At 36.4% G+C, this 25862-nt stretch overlaps 1 pseudogene; it reads right to left on the bottom strand.

Moving 5' to 3' along the window:
* The window catches only part of LOC130681791 (uncharacterized), a 38987-nt pseudogene extending 14138 nt beyond the window's left edge, over window positions 1-24849 (bottom strand).
* Window positions 24850-25862: the final 1013 nt, after the last annotated feature.

Genomic DNA, 25862 nt, shown 5'->3' with positions numbered 1-25862 from the left:
GCCATATTGTATTGATCATTATAGCTCTGTAGTATAGTTTGAAATCAGAGAGTATGGTACTTCTAGTTTTTTACTTTTTTTCAAGATTGCTTTGGCTATTTGGGTCTTTTGTAGTTCCATACAAATTTTAGAATTATTTGTTCTAGATGATTTTATATCATCTCAATATGTACCCATCAATAGACAAATGAATACAGAAAATGTGGTGTGTATATGTAATGGCTACTACTTAGAGAGAAACTGACATAATGACATTAGATATAATGGCAAGATTATGTTAAATGAAATAAGTGAGACAGAGAAAATAAATACCCATATGACATGGAATCTAGAAAACAAAACAAATGAACAAATAAAAGAGAACCAGAAATAGACTCATAAATACAGAGAACAAACTGGTGATGCCAAAGACAGGTAGGGGGATTCACAAAATAGGTGAATGACATAAGGAGGTACAAATTCCCTTATAAAACAGATAAGTCACGGGCATGAAAAGTACAACATAGGGAATATGGTTGATATTATTATAATAAATTTGCATAGTGACAGATTGTAACTACAGTTATTGTGGTGAACAGTCTGCAATGTGTATGATTGTCTAATCTTTATAATGTACACCTGAACCTAATATATTGTATGTCAATTATACTTCAATTAAAAAAAGAAATAGGAATTTCTGAAAAAAAGATGGCAGAGAAGGGAAGCAAGGTGGAAACCACCTCCCACAAACACATCATGGAAGCAACTACAGAAAATATAACTATATCTGAAAATGACCTGAAGGCTTCAGAATGGACCACCTACACCTGATGGAGAAGACAAGACCACACAGAAAGGGGTAAATTGGCAGAGCCTTAGGTGAGCACCCAAGCCCTTCCCACATCTCAGCCCACAGGTAGGAGGAAGAGGACTGGAGCAGGGAGGGTATAGGCACTCAAAACTCTGCACACCAGGTCCTGGAGATCTTCTCTGGGAGCACAAGTCCACATTGCATTGGGTTCTGGTGATTAGCAGAGCTGGACACCAGGAAAGTTTGGAACATTCTGGAAGGCTAAGACTCCAGCTACTTGTGGAAGACAGTCCTGCTGAGACTCAAAGTAGAGGTGGCAACTTGAAAGACCTGCCAGCAGTGGGAAGGGTTCCAGAGGGGTGAGGGTTGGATGGAGCTCTCTCTGAAGGAGAAAGGGCAGGAGGAGAATCCCTTCATAGCCCTTCCCTGGCCCAAAAGGTCAGGCACTCTCAGGAGTCCTAGGTGCTCATCGCTCTAGCCAGTGGCTCATCCCTGAAGCACTTCCCAGTTCATCTCTAACATGCCAGCACACTCAGTCCAGAAGTATCAGACTTTGCTACCTGGTGGGCACAGGGAGGCTCTCCCAGCCTTCTCAGTCATATCTCAGGCCAATGGGGAATATGCCTGCAGCAACCAGGTCCAAACATCCTTGGTTCCTGTAGGTGGCCAAGCCTGGTGCTATGCACCTTGCTGCTGCCAGGGGACACTATGAAACTCACTGCAGCAGTATGCCCTGCCACCATGAGACTCGATGTGCCTGACCCTGTTCCAAGATCCATGCAAGCACCCAACACACCATTAACACCACAGCCCCACCATCTCTGAAGGACAGGCAGCGGGTGACCTCGCCCACAACGATCACAGCAAAAGCAACTTCTCTGATCACAAAGGGCTGTCTGAGGCAAACTGCCAACCTCAGCTGACTGAGGCTACTGCCTGCATACACACAGAAAGCCAGCCCCACCCATTACCTACAACAGCAAATGGGGCTCCACTACAGAGAAGAACCAGAAAATGGAGTGTAGAGTCTTGAGCTTCTGGGAACCACAGGATGTCTTCTTTATAATGTCATTACTCTTTCACCCAGAAAGCATAACAGATCCATCTAATACAAAGGAAGATATACAGAAACCCTGACAAAATTAAGAGGCAGAGAAATATGTTTCAAACAAAACTACAGGGTAAGACTCCAGAAATATGACTAAATGAAATGGAGATCACCAATTTTCTTGATAAAGTTATCAAAAGTAAAAGTCATAAATATGCTCACTGATCTGTGGGAAAGTATTGATGATCTCAAGGGAGGATGTCAGCAAAGAGATACAAGACCTGAAAAAGAGACACTCAGAGCTGAAGAACACAGTAAATGAAGTGAAATATACAATGGAGGGAATGAATAGATTGTGGCAAGTAGAGGAGACAGCCAAGGAGATGGAAATTAGAGAACAAAGCACCATAAAGCTAAGGAACAGAAAGAAAAAAAATGTCTAGGTATGAAAAAAGGAAAAGAAAGCTGTGTAACCAATCTAAATGAAACAATATTTACATAATATGGGTATAAGAAAGAAAAAAGAGATGAAGGGATAGAAAGTCTCTTTGAAGAAAAATTGTTGAAAAGTTCCTCAATTAAGGGAAGGAAATAGAAACTCGGATTATGGAAGTGCAGAGAGTGCAGAACAAAAGAAACCCCAGAAAGGCAACACCAACACATATAATGTTTAAAATGACAAGGATTAAGGATGGGGAGAGAATATTGAATGCAGCCAGAGAAAGAACAAATATTACTTATGAGGAAAATCCCCATCAGGCTATCAGCAGACTTCTTAGCAGAAACTTTACAAGCCAGAAAGGAGTGGCATGAAATATTTCATGTATTGGAAAAGAAGAACCTCCAACCAAGAATCCTCTACCCAGCAAGACTATCATTCAAATTTGAAACAGATATTAAATAATTCCCAGATAAAATATGGCTCAAGGAATTTATAACCACTAGACCAATATTATAGGATATGACAAAGGGACTGCTATAGAGAAACATTCCTAAGGCTAAAATTTTCACCAGTAAAAATAAAACCACAGTAAAGGTAGTAAACCAATCAATTAGCAATCAAGGATGAAATTAAAACAAAAAAATGAAGTAAAACCAACTATACACAGAATCAAAGAATACATAAAAGTGCAGATTATGGCATCTAATATGTAAAGTGTGGAGGAGGAAGAAGAAAAAAGTACTTTAAATTATTTTTGAAATGGAGCAATTATCAGCTTAATATAGACTGTTATACAGTCAGGAAGCTATCATAGAACCTTTGGTAACCACAAAAATAAAGCCTATAATAGATAAACAAAAATTTAAAAGAGGAATACAATCACAGTGCTGAAGAAAATCATCAAACAACAGGAGAAGAGTATAAATGAGGAAGAAAGGAACAGAAAGGAGCTAGAAAAACAACAAGAAAACAATAACATGGCAATAAGTACATACCTATCAATAAATACCTTAAATGTAAATGGACCAAATGCACCAATCAAAAACATAGGGTGACAAAATGGATAAAGAAACAAGACCCATCTATATGCTGTCTACAGGGACTCATTTCAGAACCAAAGAGATATACACACTAAAAATGAAGGGATGGAAAAAGGTCTTTCATGCAAATAATAGGGAGAGAAAAGCATAAGCAGCAATAGTTATATTAGACAAACTAAATCTCAAAACAAAGAAAGTAACAAAAGACAAAGAAGGATATTACTTAATGATAAAGGGATCAGTCCAACAAGAGGATATAACCATTGTAAAAATCCATGCACCCAGCATAGGAGCACCTAAATAGATAAAACAAATACTACAGAATTAAAGGAGGAAATAGATTACAACACATTAATTTTAGGAGACTGCAGTCATGTCAATAGACAGATCAACCAGTCAGAAAATAAGTAAGGAAACAGAGGCACTGAACAATACATTAGATCAGATGGATTTAACATATATTTATACACCAGAAGTATACACATTTTTCTCAATTACATATGGAATGTTCTCCAGAATAGATCACATACTAGGCCACAAAAAGGGCCTCAATAAATTAAAAAGATTGAAATTGTATCAAGTAATTTCTCAGACCGCAATGGAATGAAACCAGAAATGTGTTACAAGAAAAATTAAAAAGCTCACAGACACATGGAAGCTAAACAGCATGCTTCCAAATAATCAATAGATCAATTAACAAATGAAAGCAGAAATCAAGCAATATGTGGACACAAATGAAAACAAAAATTCAACAGTTCAAAATTTGTGGGATGCCACAAAAGCAGTTATAAGAGTGAAGTACATAGCAATACAGGCATACCTCAAGAAACAAGAACAATCCCAATCAAACAGTCTAAACTCACAATTAAAGAAACTAGAAAAAGAGGAACAAATACAGCCCAAAGTTAGTAGAAAGAGGGACATAATAAAGATCAGTGGAGAAAAAATAAAATAGAGAAGAATAAGTCAATAGAAAAAACGTCACTGAACCAAGAGCTGATTCTTTGGGAAAACAAACAAAATAGATACACCCATAGCCAGACTTGTCAAGAAAAATAAAGTACAGAAACAAAAACATAGATGAAGAAATAACAGTCAGAACAGATAACACAGAAATAAAAAGAATTATTAGAGAAGAGTATGAAAAATTATATGCCAATAAACTGAACAACCTAGAAGAAATGGAAAACTTCATAGGAAAATATAACCTTCTAAGATTCATCAAGGAAGAAAAAGAAAATCTGAAAATACCAATTACCAGCAATGAAATCGAACTGGTAACTAAAAACTCCCAACAAAAATCCAGTACCAAATGGCTCACAGCTGAATTCAACCAAACATTTAAAGAAGAACTAATACCCATCCTTCTGAAAGTATCCAAAGAGGAGAAGAGGTGGGAATCTCCAAACATGCTCGATGAGACCAGTATCACTCTAATACCAATGACAGACAAGGACACAACAAAAAAAGAAAATTATACATGAATATCCCTAATGAACATAGATGGAAAAATCATTAACAAAATATTAGCAAACAAAACTCACAAATACATCAGAAAGATCATCCATCATGAACAAGTGAGAATTATTGAAGGGATGCAAGGATTGTTATAATCATTGTAAAAATTCATGCACCCATTTAAGATGGTGGCATGAGAGGAGAGACAGAGGCTTCCTTCTAAAACTGGATACAATTAGAAAATTTAATTGGTGCAAATAATCCTGAGAGAGCAACAGGAAAGAGGATGGCATCTGACTGCACACACCTGGAGAAAAGATCAGACCTCAGCGAACGGGGTAACGTACCAGAGCTGTGGCTTGGCAGAACCCGAGCCCTTCCCCCACCCCAGCTCCCGGAGGGAGGAAGAGAAACAGAGCAGGGAGGGAGTGGAAGGCTTGGGACTGCTGAATACCTAGCTCTGGAGATCTGCTCTGGGAGCACAAATCTACATTTCATGGTGCTTTCATGAGACTCGCATGACTACTGGGTTGGAAAGTTAATACAGGCAGAGTTCCTGGGGAGAATGGGATTCCGGCTGCTTGTGGAAAGCAAGGATCCATATCTGGCTGCTCTGGGACAAAAACTTACACCTGTGTGACCGGCCCACTGACTCAGGCAGTGGAGACAGGCACAGCAGCCGGGAGACGGGGAACAGCTCTTTCCTATCCCCAGGCACAGGACCGCTAATGTGCAACGCTCAACATTGCCTCAAGAGCTGAGCAGCTCCAGAATAGAGCTTCTGGACACTAGAGGGTGCCATATACAAACATGAAACACCAAAGGAACCTTGTACAGAGTAAAATTGTTAATACAACTCCCGAGAAAGATTTAAATGATATGGACTTCGTGACTCTTCCTGAAAGGGAGGTCAAAATAAAAATCATCAACATCCTAATGGAGGTATGGAGAGACATCTAAAAACTCAGGAATGAATTCAGGTCAGAGATCCAGTCGTTAAAGAACATGATGGAGGATATTAAAAGCAGGTTGGATACGGTGGAGGAGACAATAAATGAAATAGAAACTAGAGAAGAGGAATACAAAGAAGCTGAGGCACAGAGAAAAAAGGATCTCTAAAAATGAAAGAATATTGAGAGAACTGTGTGACCAATCCAAGCGGAACAATATTCGCATTATAGGGATACTAGAAGAAGAAGAGAGAGAAAGGGATAGAAAGTGCCTTTGAGGAGGTAGTTGCTGGAAACTTCCCCAATCTGGGGAAGGATATAGTCTGTCAGGCCATGGAGATCCACAGATCCCCCAACACAAGGGACCCAAGGAAGACAACAGCAAGACACATAGTAATTAAAATGGGAAAGATCAAGGATAAGGACAGACTGTTAAAAGCAGCCAGAGGCAGAAATAAGATCACATACAAAGGAAAGCCCATCAGACTAACAACAGACTTCTCACCAGAAACCTTACAGGCCAGAAGGGAGTGGCATGATGTATTAAATGCCATGAAGCAGAAGGGCCTGGAAACAAGATTACTTTATCGAGTGAGATTATCATTTAAATTTGAAGGAGGGATGAAAGAATTTCCAGATAAGCAAAAGCTGAGAGAATTTACCTCCCACAAACCATCTCTGCAGTCTATTTTGGAGGGAATGCTATAGATGGAAGTGTTCCTAGGGGTGGATAGCTGTCACCAGAGGTAGTAAAATCATGGTAGGGAGGGTGGAGCAGCTGATTACGAGGCAAATACAAAATTAAATTGACTATCCCCAAAGCCAATCAAGGGATAGAGAAAAAGTATAGAATCTGATACCTAATATATAAAGAATGAAGGAGGAAGAAAAAGAAGGAGAAATAGAAAAGAACCTTTAGATTGTCTTTGTAACACCATACTAAGTGAGTTAAGTTAGACTCTTAGATAGTAAGGAAAATAACATGGAACCTTTGGTAACCACAAATCTAAAGCCTGAAATGGCAATAAGTACAAACCTATCAATAGTCACCCTAAATGTAAATGGACTGAATGCACCTATCAAAAGACATAGAGTCACTGAATGGATAAAAAAACAAGACCCATCTATATGCTGCTTACAAGAGACTCACCTCAAACCCAAAGACATGCACAGACTAAAAGTCAAGGGATGGAAAAAGATCTTCTATGCAAAGAACAGGGAGAAAAAGGCAGGTGTTGCAGAACTAGTATCAGACAAAATAGACTTCAAAACAAAGAAAGTAACAAGAGATAAAGAAGGACATTACATAATGATAAAGGGCTCAGTCCAACAAGAGGATATATCCATTATTAATATATATGCACCCAACACAGGAGCACCAGCATATGTGAAACAAATACTAAAAGAACTAAAGATAAAATAGACAGCAATGCATTCATTTTAGGAGACTTCAACACACCATTCACTCCAAAGGACAAATCCACCAGACAGAAAATAAGTAAGGACACAGAGGCACTGAACAACACACTAGAACAGATGGACCTAATAGACATCTATAGAACTCTACACCCAAAAGCAACAGGATACACATTCTTCTCAAGTGCACATGGAACATTCTCCAGAATAGACCACACACTAGGCCACAAAAAGAGCCTCAGTAAATTCCAAAAGATTGAAATCCTACCAACCAACTTTTCAGACCACAAAGGTATAAAACTAGAAATAAATTGTACCAAGAAAGCAAAAAGGCTCACAAACACATGGAGGCTTAACAACTCGCTACTAAATAGTCAATGGATCAACGACCAAATTAAAATGGAGATCCAGCAATATATGGAAATAAATCCACAGCCAAGATCATACTAACAGCGAGAAGCTGAAAGCTGTACCTCTGAGGTCGGAAACAAGACAGGGATGCCCACTCTCCCCACTATTATTTAACATAGTACTGGAGGTCCTAGTCATGGCAATTAGACAAAACAAAGAAATACAAGGAATCCAGATTGGTAAAGAAGAAGTTAAATTTTCACTATTTGCAGATGACATGTTATTGTACAGAAAAAACCCTAAAGACTCCACTCCAAAACTACTAGAAGTGATATCGGAATACAGTAAAGTTGCAGGATACAAAATTAACACACAGAAATCTGTGGCTTTCCTATACACTAACAGTGAACCAATAGAAAGAGAAATCTGGAAAACAATTCCATTCACAATTGCATCAAAAAGAATAAAATACCTAGGAATAAACCTAGCCAAAGAAGTGAAAGACCTATACCCTGAAAACTATAAGACACTCTTAAGAGAAGTTAAAGAGGACACTAACAAATGGAAACTCATCCCATGCTCTTGGCTAGGAAGAATTAATATTGTCAAAATGTCCATCCTGCCCAAAGCAATATACAGATTTGATACAATCCTTATCAAATTACCAACAACATTCTTCAATGAACTGGAACAAATAATTCAAAAATTCATATGGAAACACCTAAGTCCCCGAATAGCCAAAGCCATCCTGAGAAAGAAGAATAAAGTGGCGGGGATCTCATTCACCAACTTCAAGCTCTACTACAAAGCCATAGTAATCAAGACAATTTGGTACTGGCACAAGAACAGAGCCACAGACCAGTGTAACAGATTAGTGGCTCCAGACATTAACCCAAACATATATGGTCAATTAATATTTGATAGAGCCATGGACATACAATAGGGAAATGGCAGTCTCTTCAACAGATGGTGCTGGCAAAACTGGACAGGTACATGTGAGGGAATGAAACTGGATCACTGTCTAACCCCATATACAAAAGTAAATTCAAAATGGATCAAAGACCTGAATGTAAGTCATGAAAACATAAAACTCTTAGAAAAAAAATAGGCAAAAATCTCTTGGACATAAACATGTGTGACTTCTTCATGAATATATCTACCTGTGCAAGGAAAACAAAAGCAAAAATGAACAAGTGGGACTTTATCAAGCTGAAAATCTTCTGTACAGCAAAGGACACCATCAATAGAACAAAAAGGCACCCTACAGTATGGGAGAATATATTCATAAGTGAGAGATCCGATAAAGGCTTGACATCCAAAATATATAAAGAGCTTATGCACCTCAACAAACAAAAAGCAAATAATACAATTAAAAAAATGGGCAGAATAGCTAAACAGACAGTTCTCCAAAGAAGAAATTCAGATGGCCAACAGACACATGAAAAGATGCTCCACATAGCTAGTTATCAGAGAAATGCAAATTAAAACCACAGTGAGATATCACCTCAGACCAGTAAGGATCACCACCATCCAAAAGACAAACAACAACAAATGTTGGCGAGGTTGTGGAGAAAGGGGAACCCTCCTACACTGCTGACGCGAATGTAAATTAGTTCAACCATTGTGGAAAGCAATATGGAGGTTCCTCAAAATGCTCAAAATAGACTTACCATTTGACCCAGGAATTCCACTTCTAGGAATTTAGCCTAAGGATGCAGCACTCCAGTTTGAAAAAGACAGGTACACCCCTATGTTTATCGTAGCACTATTTGCAATAGCCAAGAAATGGAAGCAACCTAATTGTCCATCAGTAGATGAATGGATAAAGAAGATGTGGTACATATACACAATGGCATATTATTCAGCCATAAGAAGGAAAAAAATCCTACCATTTGCAACAACATGGATGGAGCTAGAGGGTATTATGCTCAGTGAAATAAGCCAAGTGGAGATAGACAAATACCAAATGATTTCACTCATCTGTGGAGTATAAGAACAAAAGAAAAACTGAAGGAACAAAACAGCAGCAGAATCACAGAACCCAAGAATGGACTAACAGTTACCAAAGGGAAAGAGACTGGGGAGAATGGGAGGGTAGGGAGGGATAAGGTTGGGGAAGAAGAAAGGGGGTATTTTGATTAGCATGTATAATGTGGGGGTGGGGTAAAGGGGAGGGCTTTGCAACACAGAGAAGACAAGTAGTGATTCTACAACATCTTACTATGCTGATGGACAGTGACTGTAATGGGGTTTGTGGTGGGGACTTGGGGTAGGGGAGAGCCTAGTAAACATAATGTTCTTCATGTAATTGTAGATTAATGATAACAAAATTTTAAAAAAATTTAAAAAAATATCACATGAATGCAAGCTAAAAAAAAATTCATGCACGCAACATAGAGCACCTAAGTAGACAAATATTGTGCAAATATTCATCAATCAATATCATACACCATATTAATAAAAAGAAGGAGAAAAACACGTGATCATCTACATAGATTCTGAAAAAGCATCTGACAAAATACAACATCCATTCAAGATAAAAGCTCTCAACAAAATGGGTATAGAAGGAACCTACCTCAACATAATAAAGGCCATATATGAGAAAACCACAGCCAACATTATACTTAACAGCAAGAAGCTGAAAACTTATCCTTTAAGATTGGTAAGAAGACAAAGATGTCCACTGTTATCACTTTTATTGAACATAGTACTGGAGTTCCTAGCCATGAAAATCAGACAACACAAAGAAATGCAAGGCATCCAAATTGGTAAGGAAGAAGTTAAACTGTCATTATTTGCAGATGACATGACATTATACATAGAAAAGACTAAAGACTCCACCAAAAAAACTATTAGAACTAATAACTGGATTTAGCATTGTTGCAGGGTACAAAATTAATACACAGATATCTGTCATATTCCTATATCATAAAGTGAACTAGAAAAAAGAGAAATCAGGAAAACAACTCCATTTACAACTGCATTAGAAAGAATAAAATACCCAGGAATAAATCTAACAAAGGAGATGAAGACCTTTACTCTGAAAACTACAAAACATTCATGAGAGAAATTAAAGAGACCAATAAATGGAAATCTATCCCATGTTCATGGATAGGAGAAATTAATATTGTGTAAATGAAAATACACCCCAAAGCAATTTACAGATTCAATGCAATCCCTATCAAAATACCAGCAGAATTCTTCAGTGAATTATAACAAAGAGTTCTAAAATTTATATGGAACCACAAAAGATGCTGAACAGCCAAAGCAATCCTGAGAAAGAACAAAGCTGGGGTATGAACACTACATGACTTCAAGATCTACTACAAAGCAGTAGATCTACTTCAAAACAGTTTGGAACTGGTGCAAGAACAGACCCATAGATCAATGGAACAGAATAGAGAGCCCAGATATAAACCTATGCATACATGGTCAATTAATTATATGATAAAGAAGCTATGAATATACAATAGAAAAAATACAGCCTCTTCAACAACTGTTGTTAGAAAGACTGGAGAGCTACATGTAAGAGAATGAAACTGGATTACTGCCTAACTCCATACACAAAAGTAATCTTGAAGTGGATCAAAGACCTGAATGTAAGTCGTGAAACCATAAAATTCTTAGAATACACAGGCCCAAATCTCTTGAACGTATGTATGAGCAAGAGCAATTTTTTCCTGGACACATCTCCTCAGGCAAGGGAAACAAAATAAAAAATGAACAGGTGTGACTACACCAAACAAAAAGCTCCTGTACAGCAAAGGACACCATCAGCAGAACAAAAAGACATCCTACAATATGGGAGAACATATATGTAAATGACTCAACTGCTAAGAGTTCAACATCCAAAATATATAAAGCACTCATACACCTCAATACCGGAAAACAAATAACCCAATTAAAAAATGGGTGGAGGACATGAGCAGACATTTCCCCAAGGAAAAATATAAATGACCAACAGGCACATGAAAAGATGCTCCACATTGCTCATCATCAGGGAAATGCAAATTAAAACCACAATGAGATATCACCTCATATAAATTAGGATGGCCACTATCATAATGACAAGAAATAACAAATATTGGTGAGGATGGGAAGAAATGGGAACCCTCCTGCACTGTTGCTGGGTATGTAAATTGGTGCAACTGCTATGAAAAGGAGCATGGAGGTTACTCATAATCTATAAATAGAAATACCATTTGATTCAGTAATTCCACTTATAAGAATCTACCTGAACAAAACAAAATCCCTGATTTGAGAAGATATATGCACTCTATGCTTATCCCCACACTATTTTCAATAGCCAAGATATGGAAGCAACATAAGTGTCCATTAATGGATGAATGGATAAAGAAGAGGTGGTACATATACACAGTGGAATATTACTCAGCCATAGAAAGAAAAGAAATCCTGCCATTTGGAACAAAATGGATGGAGCTAGAGGGTATTGTGCTCATTGAAATAAGCCAGACAGAGAAAGACAAGTACTATTTGATTTCACTTATTTGTGGAATATACAAACAAAGCAAAACAGAAGGAACAAAACAGCAGACTAATAGATCCTAGGAAGTGACTAGTGGTTATCAAGGGGGAGAGGCTGAAGTGGGTGAGAGGGGAGGGTGTGGGCAATAAAGGGGCACAATCATTCACAATCACAATACAAGTTGGTCAGAAGGACAGTAGTACAGCATGAAGAATACAGTCAATGATTCTGTAATATGTTTGTACATTAGTAGAGAGTAATCACACTAGAGGGAGTGAGGATTTTATCATATAGGTAACTGTTTAAACACTGTGTTGTGTATTTGAAACCAACATAAGATTGTATACCAATGATACTTAAAAAAATGAAAGAAAACAATCCCATTTACAATAGCACCTAAAAGATCAAAATATCTAAGAATACATTTAACTAGGGAGATGAGAGCTTATATACTGAAAAGTAGAACACATTGCTTGACAAAATTAAAGGAGACTGAAATATATGGAAGGAAATTGAGGGTACAAAATTAATACACAGATATCTGCCACATTCCTATTATAGCTGGAAATATTTAATTTTGATCAGATTTCCATACTACCAAAAAAACCTACAGATTCATACAATCCCTATCAAAATTCACACAGCCTTTTTTTGAAGATATGGAAAAGCTGATCCTCAAATTCATATGGAATACAAGAAGCCCCAAACAGCCAAAATAATCTTGAAAATGAACAAAGTTAAAAGACCCTCTTTCCCCAATTTTAAAACATACCATAAAGCCATATTAATCATAACAGTGTAGAACTGGCAAAAGGGTAGACATACAGGTCAATGACACGTAAGTGATATTCCAGAAATACACACATACATCTGTGGCTACTTGATTTTTCACACAAATCCTCAGGGTGAAGGTTGGAGAGAAATACTCTCATACTTCTGGCATGGGGAAGGATAGTTTTTAACCTTTTGATATACACTGAGAACATTCTCTTTCTTTTTCTTCTTCTCCTTCCCCTTCCCCTTCTTCTTCTAAAACAACACAAATTTATTGTCTTATATGAGATTAGAAGTCCAAAATGAGTCTCACTAGCTGAAAGGTATTTGTAGGACTGGTTTCTTCCTAACCATGGCACATCCTGAAAAGAAACTATCCACCAGAGACTAACTTAGTTTTTTACCAGAGCCTACCAGAACTGGGGGAAGGGAACTATTTAAACCCATTCCCCTCTAGTTGTCCTGGCCCACCTAAATGGGGGTGGGGGTGGATCTGAGAAGCACTTGTGAAAGTTACAGCCCAGGGACACATGCTCCTAAATGACTGAGACCTAGTCAAAGGAGGAGTATAAAATGCTTCCTCTCTCTCACACCTTGCCACCATATCACTCAGGATCCTATATAATGATAGTGGATTAAAACTTAAAGAACTTCAAGGTTCAGACCCTATTTAAAAATGAGTCTCTAGGGAAACCCAAAGACAACAGGGTAAACAAAAACAAGGACACTAGAGAAAAGTTTAGTATCTTCTACCTGAAGCTACAGCAAAGAGTAAAATCAAACTATCTCCCAACCATATAAACATAAAACCTTGTATTAAAGAGTGTGTACCTCTGTTCCTTTCACCCAATGCATTGGTAAAGGAATTACCCAAAATTCCTTTATCTGAATTTTAACAAGAAATTGTAAGGCATGCTAAATGGCAAAACATAGTCTTAAAAGGCAAAGTAAGTATCAAAACTAGACTGTGATATGGCAAAAACTTCGAAATTATCAGCTGCATTTAAAAGTTATAATAATGTGCTAAAGGCTCTAATAGAAAAAGTGTACAGCATGAGAAAGCACATGTGTACGTAAACAGAGAGTAAAGAATTAAAGGGGTATGCTAGACTTTAGCAACACTATAAAAAGGAAGCAAAGAATGTTAATGGGTTCATTAATACGGTAGACATGGCCAAGGAAAGAATCAGTGAACTTGAAGATATGTCCTTAGATACTTCCAAAACTGAAATGCAATGTGAAAAAGAATGATGTAACAGATATAAGATAGTAATTTATTCAAAATAAAAATAACAACAATATATTTAGTGATTATATCTTATGGAAAAGTTACAAATGTATATTGTATAGGGCATCCACTCAGAATTTTAAAAAAATAAGCTTATAGAAAGTAAGGAGACAAAAATGGAATTATATGAAATGTTCAATTAAAGCAAAAAAGCAAGAAAAATAGTAAAAGACAAAATAATGGCAAATAACAAGGGAAATAGATTGAACATAGTTAAAAATGTGGTAGATAAAACCAACTATATTAATAAGGACTTTAAAAGTGATTAGTCTAAATACCCCAATTAAAAGGCAGAAATTGTCAGTGGATGTGGGTAAAACTGCAGTATTTCCAGAATCTCTCGCCTGACTTTAGTGCATCTCCATACAATAGGTGTTTCCAGGTGGTGGAGAGGAGTAGTCCATCTCCATAGGGATAGGTAATTTCAAGGGCCAGTGAGGGCTTATCTGGATAGGAGAGATTGGGTGAGGGGCTCTTCTACAGCATGGTCGCGAGAGACATGGGAGAGAAGAAGTGGATGACTACTTGTAAGAAATAAACTTTATTTCTCCCTTTGACTGATTTTGATTTCAAAGGTGTTTGCCCAGGATTTTCCCCCCAGAGTTACAGTGGATAACAAGACCCAGCTATGTGTTATATTCAAAACAGTATGTACAATATGATTCCAATTTTTAAAAGCTTTAAATCCCTATTCATACCTTTATTTTTATAACAAATTGAAATGAGATGAAAGTATAATTCAAAAGCTATTAGTGATTATATATTGGTGGTAAAATTTTAGGCAGAATTTATCTGATTTGTATTTTTACATGTTTTAAAAATTATCTACAATGAGATTATATTGTTTGTCTAATGAGAAAAGGACAAAAATATTAAAATAACAATGCATTTGGGAATATTTGTGCATTTTGAAAATTGGTGTCTAACTTTTATAAATAAAGTTCTCTATGAATTAGTCAGGACCCAAGCTGAATAATAAAATATGACTGGCCCTAGTTCTGGATTTTCTTAGCACAATGTTTATTAATATATATTTTTATTTAAAACAATAAACACCTAAAATATGATTGTTTTTATTGTAGCACAGTTAGAAAATCCAGAAAAAGAAAAAAGTCAACTCTATATACAGTACCACTTACATCGTTACAGTGTAGTACTTACACTGTGTGTGTGTGTGTGTGTGTGTGTGTGTGTGTGTGTGTGTGTGTGTGTGTGGCTCTGTGTGATTATGGAACCCACAGTTCTGTAATTGGTTTATACATTGTGAACATCTTTTTAAACTCATTTATATATACATACCGTCCATGGCTGCATAGAAATCCCCTAAATGGAGGGGCTGTGATTTATTTAATACCTATTCTTGGACATTTAAGGTATATTTCATTTTCTCTTGATACAAAAAAATGCTATTGTGAAGAATCTTGTATATTCATTTTCATACAGCTATGGAAAGGATTTTATAGACTAAATTTATAAAAAATATTCTAAGCCAAAGGATATGTGCATTTACAAAGCATTTGAAACATATTGATGAACAGTCCTCCAAAATGTTTAAGTATATACACTATCTATTGCAAGGTGTGAGTGACTTTTCCCACACATCTTCATTAACACTAAGCACAATTAATAGGTTTAAATGTATTCGATAGCAATCAACTGTTGTAATTTGTCATTAGGCATTGTGAGATAGGCCATGTTACAAATGAGTATTTTAAACACTAATTTTCATAATAAGTAATTCTATGCAGATGCCATTGGAGTTATGCTTTTATGGCATGAAAGTTACTGTAGTGCCTTAGGGCCTCTACAAATGTTCTCTCAGGACAACAGTTGCAGGTACACACTTTACTCCTTTTTATATCCATTGCTGGGGTCTTCCTCATATATAAGGGAACATTCACTCTGAAATAAAATCCTACTGAGAAACATTAGTATCATGGAACTCTTTGGCATCCTTGAAATGGACATATTATTTATTATGTAGGGAAGTTTTCTGGCAGCCTGATTCACAAGGGAGTTACATAAAGGCAACAATTGGGTTCTTATTAATCTGAATGTCATACTTAGGACCCAGTGGTTGCTCACTGATAATTGTATTTTGCTCATGTTGAAAGCCTGAAAAAGGACTAAGAAATTTGATTGGGTAAGGCTGAGATATTTGTGCTTCATATCCTGGGCTATGAATATTTATCAGTAGCAGGCTAATAAGAACTTAACAACAGATTTCTTTTGTAAAGCTTATTCATTCCCTAAATGTTATTTGCCAGTAGTTAAATGTTCAAAACTCTTCTTGGAAGGGTAAATCAGTGACATACTCACCAAACTCATGTCAGTGCTGTTTAGAGAAAGAACAACATAAGAAAATAATTCTAAAGGAAGAAATTCTCGGCCAATTGTTACAAAAATTTACCACTAATCCAATGAAATAATAAAAGTTTTTGTAAATACATATGAAAATTTATGCTAAAATTAATTGGGAGTTGGAAAGGTACAATAATAGGCAAGAATGTATTTTTCCCTGTAAAACTAATTTGTTGACTGTATTTTGATAGAGGGAAGTTGCGACTCATACTTTATGAAACTACTTTTTATGGAGACTTTAAAATAGCAAAAATTTGAGGGAGAGTACTAAGATTATGGTTATATGATGTTAAAGAAGATGCAGACAGTTGGATCTCAAAGTTCTCTATGAAATGTCTACCATTAACTTTTACTTTTCATCCTTAGATTACACCAGTGTAAATTCACTGGGAGTTCAATCATAAGAGGAAATAGTGCTATTCCTTCTAACAATCAGCACTGTGGGAATTGATAGACTTAAGCCCAGAGGCTTCATGCTAACTGTTCATAGAAGATTAACAATACAGATAGGTATGAACTGACATTCTAGTTGTGTTGAAAAGTTGACTGAACTGTGACAGAACATCAGATGTCATTCCATCAACATTTTTTTTACTACAGGAACATTAACAACTTGGAATTCAGAAGGATGGGTTATTCTCTTTATTTTACTGTTGTACTCTAGGAGCTAGCCTCAACAAGAAAAGAAAAACAAAGCCTTCCATAGGGCATCCTGTACTATGGTATTTAAAAATAATCTTGGCCCAAGCCAGAAACCCTTTAAAACCTCCAGTATCCTCAATGTCTAATATAGGAATGATGAAGCATTTGATAGAGAATTTCCTCTCTCCAACATTTTCCTTTTAAAAATTGAGGTTTGAAAAAAAAATTGGGGTTTGAAGGAAAATGTCTTCCTCTCAATCCCTCCACCTCTATCCCTTCGCTTCCTAATTTAGGGTGCGATTGGGCACTCTGATTTTAATTAAATCTAGGAGGTCAGTGAATAACTATTTGTATGAGTTCTAAAAAATTGTTTTGAACAGAAGAAGATGTAATTGGTGTTTACTGTGTATTTATAGCAGTCAATATCAGGTCAATTGGAATGCACATAAAGGTGTTTAAAACATTCAATTACACCTTCTTGTGGAATACAAAAAACATTAAAAGAATGAGTACTGTGTGACAGGCATTGTGCCTAGTGCTCAATAAAAGCATTAGTTCATTCATTCAGAATATACTGAGATATGGTAGATATTTGGGGAATTACAGATTATAGATGATCTCTAGCAGGGAGATGAAAATTACAAAAATAATTCTACTATACTGTCACCTGCTAATAATGACAAACTACCATTAATTGGGTGCCTCCTATGTGCTAAGCACTGTTCAAATTATTTAAATACTTTTAAGCTTCATACCAATCTTGTGAATTGGGAACTATTACCTACATTTAAGATAAGGAAACTGAGGCTCAGCATGACTGAATATATTGTATGATGTCACAGAGATAGTTGTGACTTAAACTTGCTTGTCTGGTTCCGAAGACTGCTTACATTGACAGGCAGAAGTGAGAAGGGCTATGAAACAGATGAAAAATAGGCTTTGGGGAGAATACATAGAGAGGAAAATAATTGTGCTGAGTTTCAAAGGATGAGGTAGTAGTTCACTAGATGGAGAAAAAGTGCTGGCAAGCCTGACTTCTGCATTTAAAACTGGTAATAAAAAACAATAAACACATAATAAAAATGAAAGGCAAAATTCATGCTAACAATTTTATATTTTTCATAGAATGATATTAAATAGAAAATTAAAAAACCCCATATCAGGATTAGAGAGAGATCATGGAAGAATGGTAAAGCCTTTATATAAGCTTTTTTTTTGTTTCCCTGCATAAGGAGAAATGTCCAGAAAAAAACTGCTCATGCTTATGTTAAAGAGATTGTTGCCTATGTTTTCTTCTAACAGTTTTATTGTTTCATGTCTTACATTCCGTTTCCAGTTTACTTTTGCACATGAGTTAGACAGCAATTCCATTTGATTCTCTTGCATGTAGCTGTCCAGTTTTCTAAACATCAGCTATTGAAAAGTCTTTTCCGCACTGTATATTCGTGGCTTCTTTATCATATAGTAATTGACCATATATGTGTGGGTTTATATCTGGGCTTTCTATTCTGTTCCATTGATCTATGGTTCTGTTCTTGTACCAGTACCATATTGTTTTGACTACTGTGACTTTGTAATATAGCTTGAAGACATGGAGTGTAATACCACCAGCTTTGTTCTTCTTTCTCAGGATTTATTTGGCTATTTGGGGACTTTTTGGTTCATATAAATTTTAGGATTATTTGTTGTAGTTAAGTGAGAAATGGCATTGGTATTTTGATAGGGATTGCATTGAATCTATAAACTGCTTTGGGCAGGATGACCATTTTGACAATAGTAATTCTTCCTATCCATGAGAACAGTGTAGATTTCCATTTATTTGTGTCTTCTTTAATTTCTTTCATGAATGTCTTATAGTTTTCAGGGTCTTTCACCTTCTTGATTAGGTTTATTCCTAGGTGTTTTATTCATTTTGATGAAATTGTACATGAAATTGTTCTCCTGATTTCTCTTCATGTTGGTTTGTTGTTAGTATATAGGAATGCAACAGATTTCTGTGTATTAATTTTGTATCCTGAAACTTTGCTGAATTCTGTTATTCCAATTAATTTTTGGTGGAGTTAGCATTTTCTGTATATGATATCATGTCATCATGTCAGTTTAACTTCTTTACCAATTTGGATGCTTATTATCTCTTTATGTTGTCTTGTTGCCATTGAATAAAATTGGTGAGAGTGGGCATCCTTGTATTGTTTCTGAACTTAGAGGAAAAACTTTTAGCTTTTTGCCATGGAGCATGATGTTAGCTGTGGGTTGGTCATATATGGCCTTTATTATATTGAGGTAGGTTCTGTCTAGACCCATTTTGTGCAGAGCTTTTATCAAGAATGAATTTTGTCAAGTGCTTTTTCAGCATCTATTTAAATGATCATGTGGTTTTTATCCTTTTTGTTAAAGTGGTATGTCACATTGATTTATAAATATTGGACCATCCTTCCATTGCAGAATAAATCACACTTGGATGTGATGGGTGATCATTTTTATATATTTTTTATTCATTTTGCTAATATTTTGTTTGGGATTTGCATCTGTGTTCATCAGGGATATTGATCTATAATTGTTTAATGTGTTTTTGTCTCTTCTGGTTTTGGTATTAGAGAGATGCTGGCCTCACAGAAGGAGTTTGGAAGTATTCCATCCTCTTCTGCTTTTTGGAATATCTTAAGGATGGGTATAAGATCTTTAAATGTGTGGTAGAATTCATCTGTGAAGGCATCTGGACATAGATATTTGTTTTTGGAGGAGTTTTTGACTAACAATTCAATTTTGTTCCTGGTAATTGGTCTGTTCACATTTTTTTGCTTCTTCCTGATTCAGTCTTGGAAGGTTTTACTTTTCTAGGAATTTTTCCATTTCTTCCAGGTTGTCCAATTTATTGGCATATAATTTTTCATAGAATTCACTAATAATTCTTTGTATTTATGTGGTGTCAGTTGTAACTATTACTTTTTAATTTCTGTTTTTGTTTATTTGTATCTTCTTTCTTTTTTTCTTCATGAGTCTGGCTTGGTGTTTTTTTTTTTTTTTTTTTTTTTTTGCTTTCTTCTCAAAGAACCAGTTCTTGATTTCATTGAGTTTTTGTTTTCTTATTATCTACTTATTTCTGCCCTGATCTGATCTGTATTATATCCCTCCTTCTATCAACTTTGGGTTTCATTTGTTCACCTCTTTCTAGTTCCTTTTGTTGTATGTTTAGACTGTGTATTTGAGATTGTTCTTGTTTCTTGAGGTAGACCTGTATTGCTATGTATATCCTTCCTAGAACCACTTTTGCAGCATCCCACATATTTTTAACCACTGTATTTTTGTTTTTATTTCTCTCCTTGTATTGCTTGATTTCTGTTTTCATTTATTCATTGATCCATTGATGAATTAGAAGCATTTTGTTTAGCCTCCATGTGTTTGTGCTTTTTTTGTATTTTTTGTGTAATTTCTAGTTTCATATGATTGTTATTTGAAAAGATGCTTGATACAATGTCAATCTTTGTGAATTGAGGCTCTTTTGGTGTCCTACTATGGGATATATTCTGTAGAACATTTGACGTGCACTTGAGAAAAATGTCTAGTCTATTACTTTTGGGTGGAATATTCTGTTTATATCTGTTATGTCCATCTTATGTAGTTTGTTATTCAGTGCCTCTGTTTCCTTATATTTTCTGTCTTGTTGATTTGTCCATTGATATAAAAGGTGTGTTAAAGTCCCCTAATATGGTTGAATTGCAGTCTATTTCTCCCTTTAGTTTGGCTGGTATTTGTTTTACATATTTAGGTGCTCTCATGTTAGGTGCATAGATATTTATAAATCTAATGTCCTCTTGTTGGGCTTATCCCTTTATTATTATGGAATGTCTTTCTTTGTCTATTGTTACTCTTTGTTTTGAAATATATTTTGTCTGATACAAGTACTGCTACTCATGCTTTTCTCCCCCTATTATTTACACGAAAGAACTTTTTTCCATCTCTTCACTTTCAGTCTATGTTTGTCTTTAGGTCTGAAATGAGTCTCTTATGGGCAGCATATAGATGGGTCTTGTTTATTTCCTTCCCCAGACTGGGGAAGTTTTCAGCAATTATTTCTTCAAAGAGACTTTGTACTCATCTCTCTCTTTTCCTAGTACCCCTAAGATGGAAATATTATTTCATTTGGAGTTGTCACACAGCTCTCTTAGCATCCTCTCATTTCTAGAGATTCTTTTTTCTCTATTCCTCAACTTCCTTGTGTTCCTGTTACCTACTTTCTATCTTCTTGTTATCTCCTCTAGTTGCAGCAATCTATTATTCATTCCCCCCATTGTATTTTTCATTTCAGTTAGTGTATTCTTCAGCTCTGAGTGGCTTTTTACAAATCTATATCTTTGTTGGACTCCTCCATGATATTGTCAATACTTTTTCACAGATCAGTGAGCATATTTATGACTGTTATTTTGAAATTTTTATCAAGAATATTGGTGATCTCCATTTTATTTATTTAGCCTTCTTTCTGGTGTCTTATCTTGTTATTTTGTTTGGGACATATTCCTCTGTTTCCTCATTTTTTCTGGCTTCCTGTATTTCTTCCTTTATATAACATACATCCACTATGCCTTCTGGTATAGAAAGCAATGGATTTATGAAGAAGGCATCCTATGGTGCCAGGCTCAAGACTCTTTGCTCTTCAGTGCCTGGTTATCCTTTATGGTGCAGCCACAGTTACGATTAGTGGGCTGTGGGTGAGGCCACCTTTCCTCCTGTCTTCTGGCAGTGGCTGATCTCTGTCAGCAGAGTCCCTTTGTGGGCTGTGTAGCAGTGCTTCTGCTGGGATCATTGTGGACAGTTCTACCAGCTGCCTGCCAGGCAGCAATAGTGGTGCTGCTGGGCCAACTGAGTGTGTGGAGCCTGTGGGGGGGGAGTGTGGCATGGGACTGGGCTACCAGTGAGGAGGAAGGAGCATTTTGAACAGGCTCCCACAGGCACTTCACCATTTGGGCTGATAGAGGCCAGGGAAAGTTGAGAAAGCCTCACTTTGCCTACCAAACATCATAGTCTCCCTCTGCCTGCCAGGCTTCAAAGTCTGACTGCTGCTGGGCTGAGCAGGTGTGCACAGAAGTGCCTTGGGACTGAGCCATCAGTGAAGTGGATGGAGATACTGGGACTATCTTCCATGAGTGCCTGACCACCTACACTGAGAGGACTGGGGAAGCATCAACCACTCACCCTTTCTCCTGTGGAGGACTCTGTCCAACCCCTGCCCCTCTGACCCTGTTGTAAATCATTCAAACTGCTGCTTCTGTGCTGAGTTTCAGTGGGACCAATGGAGTGCACTTCTCCTCCTCAAGCAACAGTAGTCTCACCCACGTACAGTGCTCCAGCAATCCCTGATGACCATCCCAGTTAATTACCAAAGCCCAATGCAATGTGGATTTGTGTTCCCAGAGCAGATCTCCAGCATCAGGTTTGCAGATGTCCTGAGCACTTATCCTCTTCCCACTTTGTTCCTCTCCCTCCTATTTGTGGACTGGGATAGGAGAAAGGCTTTTGGGTCCCACTAGTTGCTGCTCTGCCACTTTATCCTTGGCCACTTTATCCTTGTCTTTTTCACTGGTGTAGATGGTCTTTTCCACAATCTTCTGGTTGTTTTCTGGGTTAGTTGTTTTTGCTGTACAGGCTTTCTTGGTGTGTATTTTGGAGGAGATTTCCACCTTGCCTACCTATTCAGTCATGGTTTTAGCCAGAATTGCCCAAAGAAGATATCCTAATGGCCAGCAGGTAAATGAATAGGCACTCAACATCACTAATCACCAAGGAAGTGCAAATCAAAACCACAGTGAGATATCACCCTAGGTGATAATAGGATAGCTATTATCAAAAAGATAAGAAATAACAAATATGGTGAGGTTGAGAAAAGGGAATCCTTGTGCAATGTTGGTGGGAATGTAAACTGGTGCAGCATCTATGGAAATCAGTCTGGAAGTTCTAATTTAAAAATTAAAAATAGTTCTACCATATAACCCAGTAATTTCACTTCTGTGTATTTATCCAAGGGAAATGAAATCACTTCCTTGAAAAGATATTTGTGCCTCCATGATTTTTACCACATTATTTACAATAGCCAAGACATGGGAAAATAAACTTAATGTACATCAATGGATGAACAGGAAAGAAAATGTTACACTATATCTATTTATCTACCTATCTATCTATCATCTATCTATCTATCTATCTATCTATCTATCTATCTATCTATCTATCTATCTATTTTTATATCATCCATCTATCTAGGTAGATAAATCTGTGGATACTATTCAGCCATAAAAAAGAAGGAAATCCTGTCATTTGCAACAACTTGGATGGCCCTTGAGAGCGTTATTTTAAGTGGTATAAGTAAGATAGGGAAAAACAAATACTATATGAACTCACTTAAATGTGGAATCTAAAAAAAAATTCCAAACTAATAGATAGAGAGAACGGATTGATAGTTACCAGAGGCAGGGGTTGGGGGTGGATGAAATGGGTAAAGATGGTTATAAGATAAATTAAGTTCTGGGGGTATAATGTACAACAAAGTAACTTTTAAAAAATAATAATTTCAGTCATTGGGAAAATTACTTGCGTGCCCCACTTTGTTCCCTCTCAAAGTCTGATTTTGTGGTATTCCTGTTAGGCGACCCCTAATTTCCAACTAGAATGTGTCCAAGAGTTTCATTGGTGATTTGGTTATTCAGAATGAAAAACTACATTTTTCCATATGAATCTTGTCATTTGTAATGTTAACCTTCTTAAGCCAACAAAAAATCAATTAAACTAATAGGATAGCTGATCTATAAATGGAACTGTCAGTGTTTTAAAATTCCCAGCTACCTATTAATCTAACAATCTTGTCCATAGGAAAAATTCAGTCTTATTATGAGTTCCAAATTACACCTATAGGATATAGGAAACAATGTATCCTTAGTAGCAGGATGTGGAATTATTTATTTCCCATTTCAGCCCACTGAGCAATGGCAGCAGGGCGTTTCATGGGACCATGATGTTTGTAGAGGCTGTGGCATTGGGGTTAGGCTGGACAGGGAAGTGCAGGTGGTAGGGGGGTGGGTGAGGGTTCATTGGGAACTTGTCTTCTCAAGTGGCAGAGCAGCCTGCATCTAAAGGTAGAAAAAGGAGTGAAACCTTGGATGATAGGAAGGGAGGTGAGGTAATGCTAGAGCTGTGGCTCATAAAATATGTTCCTTTATTACGCAATATAGAATTCAAGGACTGCCTGCTTTAGTGAAGGATAACTGAAATTCCAGCTGAAATATTTTATTTCAAATACAACTCAGTTTATGGCTTGTGATTTTATTCATGCTTTCAATATGTAAATACAAATATTAAATCTTGCCAAAAACATTTTCTTCATATTGGTTGACCCACAGAATAACTAACATTTTCATTGCTAACTAGGATTTTAAACATCTGTGAAAATTGATAGGGTGTCATCCTTAATTACAATGAATAACAACTGCTTTTAAATTTAGAATATATACATACAAAATACAAAAGTGGTATTTTATGACATATAACTGTCTCTCTACTTGTACTCTCCATTCAGTCTATCCCATACTGTTTTCAGATTAATCTCTCAAATGGGGTCCTGTTTTATGTTCTTTGCTACTTATTCAAGGTGGTGTATAATTCAGTCCCACCTTAATTATCAAACCTTTTAACCCACTAAAGTTGTGCGAGAATTCTGTTCTTTACCATGGATTCTTTACTGTTCCATTAATAGTACACACCACTCTAATCTCTTACTTTCAGGCTTAGCTGGTGCCGATCTCTTTTCTTCATCCTTACCTCTCAGTCCCAGTCGTTTATTAGAATTCTAGGCAAGTTTCATAATGCCTGCCAATTATTTTTGCATATAACATTTAGTCTTTTTCTATACATATTGACATTTAATTATTTAGCATTTAGAGTGACCTCTAATTGTTTGTACTATAAAACGTGTTCAACTTTATTGGAAATTTCTTGTTATACAGAGAATTAATTTCAATGCTCAATATTGAATTACACCTAAATACTTGCTTTTAATTTTAATTATCCCTTTGACTAATTAAGGTAGATTTTGGGGTGTGTTTATGTTGCTCTGGAATTTCAAAGATCTTCATATCCTGCTAATCTTAAATGGCATGGCAATCAAAGATGAAACTCTACCATATTTTTAGCATAAATTTTACCCAAAGAATTATAGGTTTAACTTGCTCTAAAAAGTCATCCGAAGTTGAAAAAATATTCCCCCATCATATCATAATGAATTATTGTGTCATCGCCTGAAAAGTTTGTTAGCTGTGTTCAACAATGTTTGTGCTTATTGTAGTGCATACTGGTCACCACAGCTCTCTAATTCAAATAAGTGAGGGAAGCTGTCAATGGGGCAAAGATCAATTCCAAAGATTTTAATAAATATGCCTGATATCCTAGGCAGCCTTGCCATTGATAAATCAGTACATTTGCCTTCCTGGAATTCCTGCCTCCCATATTTCTAATGCATCAAGATTAAAATAGGGTCCCAGGTGTGTGTTCTCAGTTTTACTATTGTTTAGTTTAAAACTAGAAAGTTTAAGAGGATTGAAATGTAAATGAGATAAGGTGTAAATGGGGGAACTCTTAGTTGGCCAGTGTGGGTTGAGAGGGGAATTTTTGTTTAAACCTTAAAAGAGCTGAGCTTCAGAGTTATCATCAACATCTAGGCATTTCATATTTGAAGTGACTAGCTCCCTTCCCAATGACAGTCAACTCACAAAGACAGTCATGTACCTCAAAAGAGTTGAATCAGGTGAAATTTAAAAAATGTCCAGACA

The sequence above is a fragment of the Manis pentadactyla genome, chromosome X (genome assembly GCF_030020395.1).
Source record: "Manis pentadactyla isolate mManPen7 chromosome X, mManPen7.hap1, whole genome shotgun sequence".
NCBI lineage: Eukaryota > Metazoa > Chordata > Mammalia > Pholidota > Manidae > Manis > Manis pentadactyla.
Note: the sequence above shows the minus strand (reverse complement) of the source record. Positions and strands in the feature narration are given on the sequence as shown.